Source organism: Phocoena sinus, chromosome 18 (genome assembly GCF_008692025.1).
Source record: "Phocoena sinus isolate mPhoSin1 chromosome 18, mPhoSin1.pri, whole genome shotgun sequence".
Lineage (NCBI taxonomy): Eukaryota > Metazoa > Chordata > Mammalia > Artiodactyla > Phocoenidae > Phocoena > Phocoena sinus.
Window position 1 is genome coordinate 32,910,416 of NC_045780.1, and position 19,176 is coordinate 32,929,591.

At 36.4% G+C, this 19,176-nt stretch overlaps 1 protein-coding gene and 1 pseudogene across 1 annotated transcript in view; both read right to left on the bottom strand.

Moving 5' to 3' along the window:
* The window catches only part of DIAPH3 (diaphanous related formin 3), a 574,550-nt gene that overhangs the window by 116,513 nt on the left and 438,861 nt on the right, over positions 1–19,176 (bottom strand).
* Positions 15,445–15,615, bottom strand: LOC116743353 (annotated as a pseudogene).

The window sequence follows — 19,176 nt, forward strand, 5'->3', positions numbered from 1 at the left end:
CTGGGCATATACCCAGAGAAAACCATAATTCAAAAAGACACATGCACCCCAATGTTCACTGCAGCACTATTTACAATGACCAGGTCATGGAAGCAATCTAAATGCTCATCGACAGGTCAATGGATAAAGAATATGTGGTACACATATACAATGGAATATTACTCAGCCATAAAAAGGAATGAAATTGGGTCATTTGTATAGACGTGGATGGATCTAGAGACTGTCATACAGAGTGAAGTCAGAAAGACAAAAAGAAATATCGTATATTAACACATATATGTGGAACATAGAAAAATGGTACAGATGAACTAGTTTGCACAGCAGAAATAGAGATACAGATGTAGATAACAAACATATGGATGCCAAGGGGGAAAAGTGGTGGGGTAGGGGTGGAGGTGTGATGAACTGGGAGATTGGGATTGACATATATACACTAATATGTATAAAATGGATAATTAATAAGAGCCTGCTGTAAAAATATAAATAAAATTCAAAAAAAACCAAAAACGAGGTTGTACCTACGTATAAATATAGATTAAGTTGTCACTCAGTATAGTCCCATTCCCAATAGCCCAGACTTTGTTGAAACAATGAGCTGCTAATAGCTCGGAAACTGCAGGCTGGACCTAGAGTCGTCCTTCTCAGCTCTAGGTGAACTGTCACTAGTAAACTGACTAAAAATGAATGCATATAATCAATGCACACTTTAGGGTTTTCTAAAAATTATTTTTTAAACGAAGAAATTTTCTAATGAAATTTTAGCCAATTATGTCTGTTGTGTTTGTTTGGCAGTTTCCGCTAATGTTGAAAATATGTTTCAAGCTAGTCTAAGTAAATAGTCTGGAAGGATATGGATTGAAAATGAATCTTTTCAATCTACTGGTTCATGCAGTCACAATTATTTTTTTTTTGTACTCTGGGGTATGCTTTTTTTTGTTTTGTTTTGTTTTGTTTTTTTGCGGTACGCGGGCCTCTCACTGCTGTGGCCTCTCCTGCTGCGGAGCACAGGCTCCAGACGCGCAGGCCCAGCGGCCATGGCTCACTGGCCCAGCTGCTCCGCGGCATGTGGGATCTTCCCGGACCGGGGCACGAACCCGTGTCCCCTGCATCGGCAGGCGGACCCTCAACCACTGCGCCACCAGGGAAGCCCTGGGGTGTGCTTTTTAAAGAACTTTTTAATACCTTAAAAACAGCAATTCTGTCCATGTTCTGTATTGCTAAAAATTTATTTCCAGTCAATAAGACTTACATTACCTATTTAACATCGTTTTTTAATTTTATATATCTGTTATAATCAGATATTGGAAATATTTTCATTTTAAAGAAAAACAAACATCAAAAAAGAACCAAAATGAAAAATATGAGCCAGTCAGTTGTGAATATTTCTGGAATTGACATCAACATTTTAAGACTTTTTTTTTCACATTGAAACCTGATATTAAAAGGTAAGAGAGATTACCCCCAGACCATTGTTTCCAAAATGTTCTTTCTCCAACTAGGGGTATCTTACGAACACAATAATCATCTTAGAAATTTATTGAGAAACAGAGAACCTACCCCCAGAGGCTCTGCTTCAGTAGGTCTGGAATGAGGCTTCCCAATGATTATGACACACAGCAAGGTTTGGAACCACTGATAGTTTTTCTCATTATGTATAATTTATAGAGTGCTAGTTTCTGGCTTTTGACTAATCATTTTCATGTAATGACTGACAAGAAAAAAATGAGTCTAACTTTTAAAAATTTAACCTTGAACTATCATCCAAAAGTTATAAAATCATGCTAAGTTTCAAAAAAGAAAAAGGAAAAAAGAATATATAATTAGTAGGTGGAATCATTAATTTTTCACCAGTTTTCTTAGGAGCAAATGCTGGGCACAATGAAAAAGAATGTTGAACTGTGAATAAGACATGTTTGGCTAAAAGTAATTGAGAAATAACTGTAAAAATGAGCCAAACTGTAAACCACAAAACTACTAAAAAATATCTAACAGGTTGCCAAGGTGATCCATGTTACCAATTACCAATACATGAAAAAAAAAAACACAAAAAACGCCACCATTATTCAGGACTGTCAGTGAGGTGTATGTACTTAAGGAATGGACTTCCCGATAATGTCCTTGGAAGGCTTGACTGTGGCATAGAAAAAGAATCTTCTAATAAATACCCATATGAGGTACAGATTTTGCAGCTACATTTTTAAGTCAGGCTGCCTCCATCTATGTATTGCTAGAATGGTTCATCAGTCTTCCAGGGAGAAACACAGTGGGACATACCTTCTTTGAGCTTCCTTGATTTAAAAGAAGGGGCAAGGAGTGAGTGGTCTGAGCCGGGGGTAAAAACGAATTTTAAAACTTAGGTCACTCATTCCCTCATTTTCCCAGTGGGGTGGTTCTTTTAAGCCATCAGGCTCTGTCTTCCCCGCTGACGCCCACCCACCTCAGAAGAAATCTCAAGCTGAAATGGAGGGCCACCTAACTTCATGACTGCTCAGACACATCTCCTCTCGGGTTTCCTGGCACACACCCTAGCAGGCGCTCTCTCTTCAAGAGGCCAACTATCTCACATGTGATCTATCATTTCAGGAAGTGATTATCCTGTCACCCACACCAGACTGGGGCCAGGAGAAGCAGCTTGGGCCCTGGATTCCGTCTCCTCATAGTCAACTCCTCCTTCCCAGGTGATAGTCCTTTTTGTAAGACTCACTCCAATCAAGTAACCTGATTCTAAAAGCCTGTGTACTGTCACGTCCACTAGAAGTTGTTTGGGAATGCTTTGGTTTGTTTGGCCCAAGTGAGCAAGATGTTGGCATCCTGTATCACTAAAAGCAAAGGCCTACAGAGAACCCAATAAGACAAGCTGGGCTGCAGGTTTCTACACTGGGAGGCTCTGGAACACAATCAGCAGTGGTCTGGGTCTGCCCCTGGAAGAAAGTTGGTGGGGGCTCTAGGTACCACAAAGAGCTGGCTTTCCGGATGAGGTTTAACATTCATACGATGTGCTTTCAGAACACTGCTTGATATCAGAGCACTCCTCATCCCAGATTCAGATTTTAGGACTTTCATCTCTCTGGCCATTAAGAGAAAGAACTTTGGTTGAGTGAGGATGGATGGTCTACTCTGATTTCTCCAGAGGGCTACTGTAGACCAATCGTGATGGAAATCTACCGTGCCGTTTATCATCCAGTCCACTGCTAAGCTATATGTTAACACAAATTCTCTCTACCAAAAAAATAAAAGAAAAAAAATGGATGCGCAGCCTCATGGTAAGGTTAGACTTCATTTATTCTCTGAACACTATGGGAGAAGTCATGATTGGTAGTAAATTTGACAGTAAGGAACTTTGTTGACTGAGGAATTAACAGCATTAATAACAAATAAGCTCTTTTCTCATTTATTATACTGAGAATGCAGTGTTTTAGAAGTACAACCAAATATTTTAAAGTTGAGGATTTAGTAAAAATAACCTTTAAAAGAATATTCCAAAAAAGCTTATTAAGGAATATCTGAGATACCTTATATATAAAATTCACAAAAAAGATATATACATTTAAAAAATATTATTTATGGGCTTCCCTGGTGGCGCAGTGGTTGAGAGTCCTCCTGCCGATGCAGGGGACACGAGTTTGTGCCCCGGTCCAGGAGGATCCCACATGCCGCGGAGCGGCTGGGCCCACAAACCATGGCCGCTGGAGCCTGTGCTCCGCAACGGGAGAGGCCACAACGGTGAGAGGCCCGCGTACCGCAAAAAAAAAATAAATAAAAAAAACAATATTTATTATATAGTTTATAGGTATTTTCTTGTCTTAATTAAAAATTATTAAAAGAAGAAAATAGCACATCTTAGAAAATTTCAACAAGTAAATTTCAAGTCTTTCCTCCTTGGAATTTATGGACTGAATATCTAACCAGTGGGATGGGACTAATTTGTTTAGTGTTTGAAGCACACAAATGACTTACTATGCTCACTATCATAGGACACTAATTTCTTTCAGGGCACTGAATGATATTCAGGTAGTTGCCTCCCTGGAAAGAGCAGGACAAGCAATAAAATTATTAAATACACATAGAGTTCTTTCAAGGAAGAAAAAAAAACCAACATTGAATTGAAAGGCCTTCTTTCCCTACTTGCCAGTAAAAAGAGGAATCTGTAGTTATGATAGGGCTATCTTTATACCAATTCTGACCATCTCAATACAAACAAATATAAAGCTATGGTGAGGAATAGCTTGCTAAAACAAGCCTACGATACTAGTTCCTCTACATTTTAAGGACATTTCAGCCAGGATGTACCTTTAGTCTATTCAATTAAGAGACACATACGTTAAATTTATACCTAAAAAAATACTTTGAAATTTATTACTATGTTTATACAGTAGCTGCTTTTAAAAATCTCATGAACTTGACTATTTCTAAGGATCAACACACTTTTAAAGGGAAGCTATAATAGTATAATTGTGCCTCACATGTTTTCTCTTACCATTATAATATTTTTTTCTTCCCCAAGTACCTATAACAATTAGGCTTTACAATGAATTATGAGCCAGGTTAATAACATTTTCTCAAATTAAAGTAGCACGATAGACCACGCAATTGGTAGATATCACTTGGTCATTTATTTTTCAAAAGGGGTCTGTTCTCATTTATGTTGAGTTGATTTTCAGTTTCAACACATTTCTGGCAACTAAATCATAAGTCTCTAAAAATAAGGTTTTATAAAGAGAGGGGGGAGTTACCAGTATTAACTGAATCTAATACCTATATGAATTACAATTGGTTGGTTCTAGCCAAATGAATTATTTTACCTTAGGCCACAGTACTGCAGTTTCAGATGGAAATAAAAGGAAGAACCATTGATCTGTCTCCTACAGCCTCTGGGCATTCCAGTACTGCATTTAGCCTGGATAAACAGTTGTTATGATATGCCTACCACCTACCTCTGAGGGACTGGTGTCAAATTAATCTCCATGTCATCAGTACCTTCTCAACAGGTTTTAAACAGTCTTCTCTTTTTCTCTAAGTCCCAGATCAACAGTTGTCAGGGTCTGAGTCAAGCTGTGCTTCTGCCCACAGTGGCACTGTCAGCACTGTCAGCTACTCAAATAATTTTTTAAGCAGAGCAGCCGGTTGCCTTCAGCAGCAATGCTTTTGGGGGCACTTCGTGCTGTTCACCCAGAGTCTCTGGCTGCTCTACAACTGTGCTAGTTAAGGGATCGACAGAAGGAACAACAAATGGCTACAATTAGCATTCGCCCTGCTCTCGCAAAAGAATTTCATTGCTATGGCAACGGGAGTTGCCCAGACAACATAGGGCTTTGGCTGAGAATAGTGTACTGCATTATACCAAGAACAGAACAAAATAGCCAGAGATCAGGCTCTCGCTTCACGGCACAAAGATCTCTGCCACCATATTTAAGTTTAATTAACGAGAGCTGATTTCTTAATTTTGTAAGACAAGGTTCTGGCTGCTAATAGCCTGAAACAAAGTATCATTATTGATCCATTCTTTTAAAACTCCAGTAAAATAATTAGAGTGATCACATTAGGTGATCACATTAGATTCGTCTTAACTTGATTTTTCTATTTCCTACCTTAAGAGGCAGGCTTTACTTATATTGCTGTTAACAGTGTTATTTACAAACTCATTTTTCCCTCAATCAGTTGCTATGATAGAAATGTATACAATGTTTGAAAAATTAACAGGAGCTTCCTTACACCTGGATGGATATTCAACCAAGCCTTAGCTGTGTGTAATTTTAGGAAGGAACAACAATATCTAAGCAATTTATATCAAGAGCTACAATCGTACAGTTATAGAAAATCATTTAAAATCAAACAGAAGCCTGTTTATCACTGTTTTTAAAGTAAACTTTTAAAGCAGAAAGCTGAAAATGTCTTGAAATCGGTTTGGTAGTAATACAAGTAAAATGGAAAAAATTAATCTAAATGACACAGAAATAAGCTACCTTGGCTACCATTAAATGGCTCTGCATTCAAGCTACATAATTGGATCAGCCCCACGCATAGTCATGTAAACCATTCTGTGGATATGATCCAGGAGCACTTTTTAGTGAGCCATGAAGGGGAGGATGTACAGGCAGCATGGGACAATGAGGTTAGTTGCTATTATTTGGCAGATGACGATCCTCTTTTCTAAAATTTCCAAAACTCAAATATTTCCCCCTCCCAAACCAACATTCCTGTCAGCACGGGACCAAATATTATCATCAATAATAACAGTGAACATTTATTGAATGCACAGTGTTTTGTATGGCTTGTTAAATTCAGTTTTCACAATTACCCTATAAGGTGGGCATAGTTTCCACCCACTGACATATGATGAAACCAAGGTGCAAAGAGATTCAGTAACTGCCAGCATATAAGCAGAAAAGCTGAAACTCAAAACTAGGTCTATCCTATAGTATTCTCTTTATTTCAGCTATATTGTGTTACACCACAACTACTAATGTAGTAATTTTAAAGCTTCAGTCTTTTTTGAGAACAACAGTAAGTACAAATTCTAAAATGGGAAAAGTCTAAATGAAAACAAAATTAGCAGTACATATAATAAGCATAATGATGCTCAATTTAGTCATATTTCTTAATTATCTGGGGATATGGATTAGTCGGTGTGAAGAGAGAGAGAGAGGAACTCTCACTGAGCATATTAGTTACTGGTTTTGGTACAAAATGTCTGAAAACATACATACAAACAATCTGACCAGAAATTATAACCCTTAACTTATGTAGACATTTATTTTCATTTTATAAAAGATTATTTTTAAATTTATTATTTATTTATTTATTTTTGGCTGCGTTGGGTCTTCGTTGCTGCGTGCGGGCTTTCTCTAGTTGTGGCGAGCGGGGGCTACTCTTTGTTGTGGTGTGCGAGCTTCTCATTGCAGTGGCTTCTCTTGTTACAGAACACGGGCTCTAGAGCGCAGGCTCAGTAGTTGTGGCGCACAAGCTTAGTTGCTCCACGGCATGTGGGATCTTCCCGGACTAGGGCTCGAACGCGTGTCCCCTGCAATGGCAGGCGGATTCTTAACCACTGTGCCACCAGGGAAGCCCATAAAAGATTATTTTAAAAAGTAAACACTTTATTAGTAGTAAATAGCTGTTAATGAAAAGTAAGATTATTTTATTGTATGGTAGAAATAATCCTGCTTTATAGTTTTTAAATGATACCTCCAGAGTTCAGGTCATACAGTATTACTTAGCACTTCAGTTAATGCCAGGTCAAAGAACAAAAACAAATAATTTTAGAGTTAAAAAAATTGTTTATATATGTAGATAAATAAACTTGACTAAGTCTAATTTTAGTCCAATCTAATGGTAAAGGGCAAATATTAGAAGACTTTCCAGGAAATTCAGCTTCTACTTTCATGAATCACTAGATATTTATTTATGTAATTCTAATTTAAGAAAACAAGAGTTTTTGTAAATCATTAAACTTCAGACAAAATGCAGTACAAAGTGATCTTTTTTTATAGTCATAAAAAATGCTATAGTAATGGAAGTCTGAAAAATATAGCTTTTTATCAAACTGATATTTTGGGACTCAAAACTGTATTACATAGGGAAAATTACTTCATTTTGAACATGTTTGAGCAGTGGCACTATCGAGATTTTTGAGATAGAAAAACAATGTGTAAAATGACAGGGGAGAAAAGCAAGATCCTCCCTGATACTGCCTGATGGCCACTATTTTCCAAATAATACCTACGTTTAATTTGACCATAATTAAACGTCATTTATAATGAAATAAACACATTAAAAAGGTACGTGCAAAGAAACTCAGTGCAGTTGTAGCTTCTATTCAATTTGGTATAAATGTTTCTTGTACTTACGAATATTTTAGGATAATAGAAGCAAAATTGTAAAAGTGCCCACCAATACAAGATAAAATAATTAAAGGAATGTATGTGAAAGCCCTCTGAAAACTGTAAATGTGACATAAAAATGTGTGTTTCATCAAAAATGTGTTAGCTTTCAAAAGCTCAAAGAAATCACTCTTGATGTTTACTTATTTTAAGTAAATCAGTGGAGAAAAGAAGATGAAGTACATAAATTGCCTCCGCTTCTAACCCACCCCTTCCAATCTATCTCTATTTCTAAAACCCTCATCTAGGCCATCTCTAGCCTTCTTCTCCTGGGACACCTTCACTTTTCAGCTATTTTTAAACAATTTAAATACATGCTGAACTCAAGGCAAAATTCCTCAGTTGACTGTTCCAATTTACTCTGTCACAAAACAGGAAGTAAACACAACTTTTGTCTCCACCTTATCTTTCTGTACCCTAAATCATATTTTTGAGTGCATCTTCTATTCTAGAAAAAAGTAATCTGATTCTATTCAAGGATGGGCAGTTTATTGAAGTGATTCAGAGAATGGAATTTGCTGTCACATATCTGGGTTCAATTCCTAGCTCTGCCATTTACCAGCTTTATGATTTGGGGCAAGGATTACTTAACCTTTTTGAGCCTCTGAATGAGACAATGTAAATAATGTACTCAACAATGTCTAACACGTAGTAAGTGGTCAAATACTGGCTGCTTTATTCTTTATGGAATCTTATTTTTTGAAATAGATTCTCACTCCTCTCACCCTTTATGTCTGGGGCAATCTATTCTCTCTGTTTCTACCGTTTAGCAATTAGCATCTTGTAGACAGAAGTCCTGAGTTTGAATCCTGGCTCTGCCACTCAGTAGTTATAATTATCTGCAAAAGAACCCTTTCCAATAATAAACATAGCACATTAAGAATGAAAATCTAAACTATTTGCTTACATAAAAACATGCTTAAACTTGTAAAAATCAAAAGTTCCAGATTAGGGACAGATCCCAGACCAATCATCTCTGTGTCACTTAAATTGTTAACGATCAGTCTTGTCAAACCAAACCTTAAATACCTTCCACTATCAATTCCTCAATTAAATGATTCTTAATCATTACTATTTCTTTGAACTGTTGCTATGTATTAGGCTGTGCTGAGAATCTTCCATGCATTATCTGACACAAATTTTTACAACAAACCAAGGCAGAAATGATTAGAATCACATTTTATGGATGACATAACTGAGGCACAAGGAGCAAGTAACTTGCTCAAGGTTACACAACTAATAAGAGGCAGATGGTACTCTTGACCTCTATTCTCTACAGCCACAGTTAGTGTCACAACATCCACCTGACCAATGAACTGTAGATTCAATGTTCAATTTTTGTGTTTAAATGCTTATATGTCCTGTGTTGTTCATGCAGCTCATGTTACATACACATTCTCCTTAGAGTTAAAACTACATAGAGTCAGATTCAGCACTTATTTTCAACTATTTAGAAGTCACGGAACTTGATTCAATAACACACAACCTGTAAGCACTAAATAAATGTTCACTGATAATGAAGAAAATGTGCACGGCCAGGGCAAAGTCAAGGTAGCATCACACGCACGCTAGAAATAATTTGCAATAAAATTATAAAATATTAAAACGTAATGAGTACAATCTCAATTAGGAAATTGAAAATCTGCTCATTAAACTTGCAGATGATACTTAGTTGGGCAGGGGTTACACACTTTCGAAGAAAGAAATACAATTTAAAATGACCTTGATAGATTAGAGAAATAGTTCATCAAAAACAGATAAAGTTCAATTAAGAGAAGAACAAAATGGCATACTTAAGAACCAAAAGCATACCACACAGATAAAAATGGGAATGAGTAGCTAGGCAAATTGATGGGGGGGAAAAAAAAAACCCAAGCCCCAAATGAAACAACCTGATTATCTGTTGGCAATATGGGCTATTCTTCTCTCTACCTATCAGTGTCTTACAACTCTGGCTGCACTTCGGAATCACAAGGAAAGTTTTAAAAAATATTGTTCATCATGGACCAATTAAATCAGAATCCATGGAAATAAGGTTCTATATTGGTGTTATTTAAAAACTCTCTAGGTGTATTTAATGTGGCCAAGGTTCAAAATGACTGGAAATTATAACCAATCATATCCTTTATAGCCATATGAAGAGCCTTATGAAAATAATATCACAGCTGTTATGTGTGATTAGATAGTGAGATATAAGTTCACAAAAAGAAGCTATTTAATAAAAAAAATCTAATATTAATCAATCATGATTCCAAATACTCAAGAAACATGATGATAGAAGATCTGTGGTTCTCCAAGTATAGTTCCTGGATGAGCAGCCTCTGGGAATTTATGAGAAATGCAAATTCTCATGCCCACCACAAACCTCCTGAATCCGTAACTCTGGGGTAGACCTAGCAACCTGTGTTTGGTTAAGCCTCTCAAGGGATTCTGATAGATGCTAAAGTTGAGAACCAAGTTTTCTTACAGCGTCTGTTTTCTCTTATAATTACAATTAGGATTGTTATATGCTTTCTTTTGTAAGCCATCCCAAATTCTTCCTAGAAGTAAGTAAGGTATATAAACTATAAATTTTTAAAAACTCACATTTTAGCCAAGTGCTCATAATGTATAATGCCTTCATTACTGAAATACCTTTTATTAAAAGGATTCATGTGATAAATTCAGTGAAAAAAAAATCTGTTAAAATTGCTGCCAAAATTGTCCCGAAGCAGTTTGTTGGTTGGCTCAGTTTCTTTACCTTTCAACTGGCTCTGCTGGCATCAAGTAGACTAAGTTTAGTCACAAGCATCTATACAGATCTATTAGCTGCTGCCTAATGGCCCAAAACCCCCAGGGAAGGAGGTGTGAGTCCACCTGAGATTTTAGCTTTCCCTTTACCACTTATGTGCCACTGGGATTTAGGTCTGTCTCTGATTTCCATCCCTCTATCTCTACCTCATTACTCCAATAAATCAAGAGATGGTTATATGTATTGTTATTAACAACCAAAATGTAAAAAAAAAAACCTACTCCTGGACTAGCAGCATTGAAAAATCATCACAAATAAACAGTAATAATAACTCCTCCTAGCTGAGAAATAAGACAGAAGAGATAACAACATTAAAATGTATGGTTTTTCCTTAATGGATGACATATTTTGAAAAGAAATACTGAGAAAGTTTCTTTCCTCCTCCTCTGTTTCTGATCTCCCTGCCCCTCACATTTTGTCAGTTATAATAAAAGACAAAAAGATATAATTTAATTGCTAATTAAAAATGCAAAACAATAAGAAACGATTTTGCCTAATTGCTGAAAATTGTGAAACACATCTAGTGCTGTTGAAGGTTTGAGGAATGGACACAGTCACTGGATGCTGGTAGGAGTATAAATTAGTATAATCTCTTCACTGTTCCCACGTCAGTGTGGCAATATGAATAACAAAGCCTTAAAATTGTTCATATCTGTTAACTTGTCCTGAATAAATAGTGCTGTTTATTAAACAGTAAAAAATTTTAAACCATGTAAAGGTAAAACCCTAAAGAAGCTGGTTAAAAATGTAGGGCCCGGGCTTCCCTGGTGGCGCAGTGGTTGAGAGTCCGCCTGCCGATGCAGGGGACGCGGGTTCGTGCCCTGGTCTGGGAGGATGCCACGTGCCGCGGAGCGGCTGGGCCCGCGAGCCATGGCCGCTGGGCCTGCGCGTCCGGAGCCTGTCCTCCGCAACGGGAGAGGCCACAACAGTGAGAGGCCCGCATAACGCAAAAAAAAAAAAAAAAAAAAAAAAAAAAAAATGTAGGGCCCATCCTTACTATGGGATAGTCTAATACCACATTTTATAGAGAAGGAAGCATGGTAAGTAATGAACTTAAGAACACATACTTAGTAAACTACATATCATTTTCCCCCTTCCATAAATTAGAATCAACATTTAAAAACTAAGAGTATGGTTCAACTGCTACGGAAAACAGTTTGGTGGTTTCTCAAAAAATTAAAAATAGAACTGCCATATGATCCAGTAATCCCATTTCTGGGTATATATCCAAAAGAATCGAAAGCAGGATCTTGAAGAGATATTTGCATTCTTGTGTTCATCGAAGCGCTATTCACAATAGCCAAGAAGTGGAAGCAACCCAAATGTTCATCAACAGATAACTGGATAAACAAAATGTTGTACATATATACTATGGAATATTATTCAGCCTTAAAAAGGAAGGAAATCCTGACGCATGCTACAACATGGATGAACCTTAAGGACATTATGCTAAGTGAAATAAGCCAGTCACAAAAAGACAGATGCTGTATGATTCCACTTATATGAGTACCTATAGTAATTAAGTTCATAAAAACAGAAAGTAGAATGGTGGTTGCCAGGGGCTGAGGGAAGGTGGAAATGGAGAGTTGTTGTTTAATGAGTTATAGAGCTTGAGTTTTGCAAGATGAAAATGTTCTGGAGATCTGTTTGTGCAACAGTGTGAATATACTTAACATTACTGACCTATACACTTAGAAATTATTAAGATAGTAAATTTTATGTGTTTTTTAAACCACAATTTAAAAAAAATTTAATAAAAATAAATAAATAAAAACTAAGAGTAGCTTCTAATTCATATTAATTCTGTATCAGTTTAAAACTACCTTAATATGTTGATATTTGACCTTGGAAGATATGATACATTTTTTTGTGACATATAAATGACAGTGATCTTCTAGGAGAAATGTATACATTTATTCACTTAATCTGGATCTAACTCATCAATAGTAGAATCATGTGCATTGAACTGAATTTTTTCTTTGGTAATAGACTATGTATTCAAAAATAGTTTATAAAAAAAGCTACTCAAATTTTATCATAAAATTAAATCTAAATGCATCACAAGTTTGTTACTTTGAGAGTTCACCTCTGATACACGTTTGTGAGTTACAAGTTGAGGACAAGGTTTTACGGCAATAGTTTACCATACTCAATATTTCCTGATTAATAGTAAATATTAGGGCATAATGGAATTTATATCAGGATTAGCGTTGTAAGGCCCAACTTCAAGACCCAGTTATGCTATCATGTGTTTATTCTTTCTTCCATGTATTCACATATTCACTCATGTATTCACTCATTCACTCATTTATTCATTCATTCATCTTACAAATGGTTTTCTGAAGTTTTACCATGACATAGCTTTTCTAGAATAATGTTCTTGTAGTGTCCCTAGTTCAGTCAGAAAAGTTAGAGGGGCCCTGAATTGGTCTCACATGACAACAAGGAGGAAAAGACAATGGACAGGTACACCAAAGGGAATTTAACAGAAGAGGGTAAATAAGCAGCAGAGTCTACAACATGCTTGCTCTTTTAACATATATTGACCAGACCTGTCATTCTAAGGTCTCTCACTAGAACATCTGAGTGATGTGGAATATTATATTACTAGAAAGTAACACAGTCTTTCCTTTAATGGGCAGTTTGACATAAGTGTTACAATGGAGTTCTAAGTTGTATCAAAATCTATTTATTCTCAATATGAAAAACACCTACAAGCCAATAGAAAAATATGCAAAAGACTTGAATAGGCACTTCACATAATAAGATATTCAAAAAGCCAAAAGAACATGGAATGGTATTCAAGTTACTCATGAGGGAAAGGCAAATCAAAACCACAATGAGCTATCCTACCAGAACTGCTGAAATGAAAACTCTCATACACTGCTGATGGAAGTATAAACTGGTACAATCATTTTAGAAAACTGTTGGTCAGTATCTGCTAAAGCTGAAGATACGCTTATCCACTGAAACAGCAATTACACATCTAGGTATATTTCCTTTTTTTTTTTTTTTTTTTTGGAGTATATTTGCTTTACAATGTGGTGTTAGTTTCTGCTGTACAGTGAAGTGAATCAGCTATACGTATACATATATCCCCTCCCTCGTGGACATCCCCCACCACACACACACATCCCACCCATGTAAGTCATCACAGAGCACCAAGCTTAGCTCCCGGTGCTATACCACAGGTTCCCACTAGCTATCTATTTTACACATGGTAGTGTATTTATGTCAAACCTATTCTCCCAATTCATCCCACCCTCCCCTTCCCCCCTGTGTCCACACATCCATTCTCTAGTTCTCTGTTTCTATTCCTGCCCTACAAATATGTTCATCTGTACCATTTTTCTAGATTCTACATGTATGCGTTAATATACAATATTTGTTTTCCTCTTTCTGACTTACTTCACTCTGTATGACAGACTCTAGGCCCATCCACATCTCTACAAATGACCCAATTCCATTTCTTTGTATGGCTGAATAAATTGCATTATATATATGTACCACATCTTCTTTATCCATTCATCTGTCGATGGCATTTAAGTTGTTTCCACGTCCTGGCTATTGTAAATAGTACTGCAATGAACATTGGGGTACATGTGTTTTTTTGAATTATGGCTTTCTCAGGGTATATGCCCAGTAGTGGGATTGCTGGGTCATATGGTAGTTCTATTTTTAGTTTTTTAAGGAGCCTCCATACTATTCTCCATAGTGGCTGTATCAATTCACATTCCCACCAACAGTGCAAGAGGATTCCCTTTTCTCCGCACCCTCTCCAGCATTTATTGTTTGTAGGGCACAAAAACAGAAATATAGATCAATGGTACAGGATAGAAAGCCCAGGGACAAACCCATGCCCCTATGGTCAACTAATCTATGACAAAGGAGGCAAGAATATAAAATGGAGAAAAGACAGCCTCTTCAATAAATGGTGCTGGGAAAACTGGACAACTACATGTAAAAGAATGAAATTAGAACACTCCTTAACACCATACAAAAAAATAAACTCAAAATGGATTAAATACCTAAACGTAAGACCAGACACTATAAAACTCTTAGAGGAAAACATAAGAAAAACACTCTGACATGAATCACAGCAAGATCTTTTATGACACACCTCCTAATGAAAATAAAAACAAAAATAGGCAAGTGGGACCTAATGAAACTTAAAAGCTTTTGCACAGCAAAGGAAACCATAAATAAGACAACCCACAGAATGGGAGAAAATATTTGCAAATGAAGCAACAGACAAAGGATTAATTTCCAAAATATACAAACAGCTCATGCAGCTCAATAGGTATATTTCTGACAGAGCCAGAAGACATGTATAAGAATGTTCTTAGCAGCACTATTTGTCACAGCCCAAATCTAGAAACAATATAAATATCCACGAACAAAAGAAAAAAAAATTCACATATTCAGAGTGGAATGCTAAATAACCATTAGAACAAACAAATTACAACCTCACACAACAACATGGATACAAAGTGTAAGACTGTATTTATAAAAAGGACAAAGTAAGTCTAGTTACTGCTGTCACAGTCAGGATATGTGTGGGATGCGAGGCTATGAAAGGGAGAATCTGCAAGGGGCTCTGTGTTTCTAACAACGTTGTTTCTTGATCTGGGTATTGGTTACATAGGTAAGCTTACTTTACGAGCATTCATCAAGCCAGATACTCAGGAAGTGTGTACTTTTCTATATGTTATTCTTCTATATACAGTATACATTTAAAATGCAGTAAGAAGTATAAGAGTATAAGAAATGTTTAAACAAAACTAAATAATACTTCCCAGTGCAGTGAAATGCATAGTGCCAAGTACTTTACTGAAACAAGGAGAGGGCTTTGCTGAGGCAACAATTTGTCTTTTATTCCTGATTTTGAAATACTAATAAGAACAGATACTACACTTGATCTTAGCCAAAAGGCTGAGAAGCGATAACGGAATCACTTTACTGTACACCTGAAACTAACACAACATTGTAAATTAACTATACTCCCATATAAAATAAAAATTAAATTTAAAATTTTTTCAAATAATAAAGAATAATTTTACTTAAAAAAAAGAAAGTAGAAATAGTATTTGGTATTTCTTGAAAGAGGACAGGGAAGGGTTAAAGAAGATCTTAGTGTAAAACTATAAAGACATTCTAGGTAGGACTACAGATCTGTTTAGAAGAGGAACACGTGACTAACCCTATAGGTCTACAACATGGAAACAAATAAATCACACTTTTCAAAACAGACAGGCATGGACCCAGGGGCAGAGAAACTACCACAAAGAGAGCATACCAGCAAGACATGAAAACTCATCACAAACTAATAATTAAAAACATTACTCTCAAAACCTTCCCTTTTCCTGGCTTTAAAACAAACAAATATGTAGAAGACACAGAGTTAATTTCTAGGAAACATTACAAGTTACTATGACATAGTACCTAGAGTTATTGACTCTGCCTACTTAGTTCCATTACTGAATATATTTATCTCTCACCCTGAGCAGATCATGTCTTTTTATATTTAGGTGAGGAAAGGGAATGGGGATCAGTGAATGAAGAGAAAGGAGGTTAATAGAATGGAGAGTAATAGGCCTTGTCCAGTTTCCAGCAAATGAGTAGCAAACAGACAGAGCAGTGTTCAGGAAGTGATGAAAACCTTGAGACTTATTAGAGAGGATACTGCTGCCAACGGCTGCAAGTGTAGCAGGGATCCCAGCGGCTCTCTTGGGCAGCGCTTCTCTCTGCCTGGGAGACTGTACTAGTTACCTCTTCACGCCCTACGCCCTTCATTTATTTCTGCCTGCACGTTCAAAAATAGAGCCTCATCATCATTATTTGAGAAGTTGCCTCATGACAGGTCACAATGAATTTTAAAAGATACTTTTCTCTTTTTTTCTCCTCCTTTGGGACATGGGGAAAACTAAGACAAAGGGATGAAATTATACTTTTCACCCAATGATAAAATATACTGTGGATTAAATAAAACCCTGCTCATGGTTTAACAAACATCAGCTTAAGAATACCTTAGCCTAACTATATTAACAAGAATAAGAAATAAAAGGACTAATAATAAGTTTCTTGGTTGTGTCTTATACTTGTAACCTTAAAATTCTATGGATTTTGAGTTATTAGCTTGTCAGAATCAAAGTACAAGGTGTTATTAACATTTTTAATGCTTAATCTAAACAGTGTTTTTTGGTTCATCTTTCAATATGGGTAGGAGAATTTTGTTTTCATTTGCATATTAGCACTTTTCTGCTGCATACATGCTTTAATGGGAAAAGTATGAACATATAATTTAACGACCTAATCATATTTCAAAATAAAAAGAATTGCCAGAATCTTTTAACCTTGAGGCTACGATAATGCACTGGGTGAGGATACATGAAGTCGATATATAAGGTAAATGGTGATGCACTAACACTTTCTTTAGCATACTTCAATGTTCCTTTATTTCATTATTCCTCTAGAAATCGGGATTAGGCAGCTCCTCTAATTAACCCAAAGATGTTTGACTAATAGAAGGAGATTGCGAGCATAATTAGTTAAATGATAATGTACATAGCATTTAATGATCATTGTCATTTATTCTAATATCAGAGCTAATAAATGGTGAAACTGTTTAAGCCAAATGCTGTCATATCACAATAATGTACATCATGGCTAACACTAATAATTTCTAATTTACTTGGGAATCAGTGGGACATGCAGCTTTCTTAATGCATGTCAATGCTTTCTTAAATAAATTTATAGACCCTCATAAAGTAGAAAAATATTTACCTCCTTACCTAGACTACATAACAAGTAGTCATACCATCATTCCCCTCCAAAGCACAAATAGTTCTTCTAGCTACATTAGCTATATCCTTGGCTTTCATGAGGCCAGTGTAATGTATTAAGACACTAATTTAAAAACACTCAATCAATAACTGTAACTAATATGAATTCCAAATGCAAATCTCATCCCATTCTCTTGTTTTCTAAGGATTCAGTGAATACAGATTAGCCATCAAGTTCTTATGCAGCACCAGAAGGCTACTTTTGCTCTAAAAGGCAAAAAAAAAAAAAAAAAAGAAAAAAGAAAAAAAATAGAGTGGTGCTTGATTTTCTCTATTATGCATTTCCATCATTTTCTCTCACATTAAGAATTACAAAGGACAAATATATTCAGATATGTGCTGCAAAATCACTGGCCAATGCTATCTACAGGACACAAAAAAAGTGGGAAGACTGTCTGATTTATATGGAGAAGCACAGTCATTATCCTGAGCTAGAGGTACCACCGTAACTCACTCTCATCACCCATATCATCACTCTTTAAGAATGCATAGTGAAGAGCACTTTAGTCTCCTGATCACATAAAGATGAAAAGCTGGAAGCTAGAACAGAGAGAAGTCTCCTTTATACACAGTTATTAGAAGAGAGAAAGTGAAAAAGAAAAATGAAAAATAAAAGTAAAATCTGTGTATTTTAGTCAAGAAGGAGATAGACAACTTACGAGAGATTTTAGCTTCTGGTTATTCTCAATAGGGATAAACTGAGTCATTAGGTGTTTCGCCATCCTGACTGCCCACCTGCTGCCCATTTAGATGTTTCCTACTTCTAACTTTAACTTTCTTTAAAGTTAATGGTTACTTTATGAAGAAATCCAAAAGGCTTCCAATGAAATACAGCAGTCCACTGTCCCTGACTCTTCCTTATTGATGCTTCTCCTGCTATCTCTTGATTCATCAATTATAGACATTACTTATTGATTTTCTATTGTGATAGATTGAAGCTTAATATCCTCACAGCTTGGGTCTCTCCATAGGGCTGCTCACAACATAGCTTCCCCCAGAACCAAGAAACGGGGAGACACAGCACCCAAGACGAAAGTCACAGTATCTTTTGTAACCTAATCTCAGACGTGACATACTATCATTTCTACCCCATTCCGCTGGTTATACAGACTAATGCTGGAAAATGTTTGGGGGGTGGGTTACATGAGAAAGAACAGCAGGAGGCAGCGATCACCGAGGGCCATCTTGGAATCTGCCTACCACAGTGCTTTTACTATTATGACTGTAAAATAGCATACAAGGCCATGCCAGATTCCAGTAGTGTACCATGATTATACAGTTGACCCCTGTACAGCACGGGGATAGGGGCCCTGACCCTCCACGCATTTGAAACTCTGCATAGGATTTATAGTCAGCCCTCCATACACGAGGTTCCTCCCAACTGTGGTTCCGCATTCATGGACTCAACCAACAGCAGATCGTGTAGTATTATAATGTTTACTATTGAAAAAAAAATGTGCATATAAGTGAACCCATGTAGTTCAAACTCATGTTGTTCAAGGGTCAACTGTATATCACTTTTTTCTAGAATTAACAATTGCTTCTTATCTTCCTATTGCCTATCACTCTTTCCATACTTGTCCCCAAAGCTTCATAATACAATTATACGATTGTACACAGTCGTATAGTTATAAAAATATACTAAAAATTGTACAGTCAGATT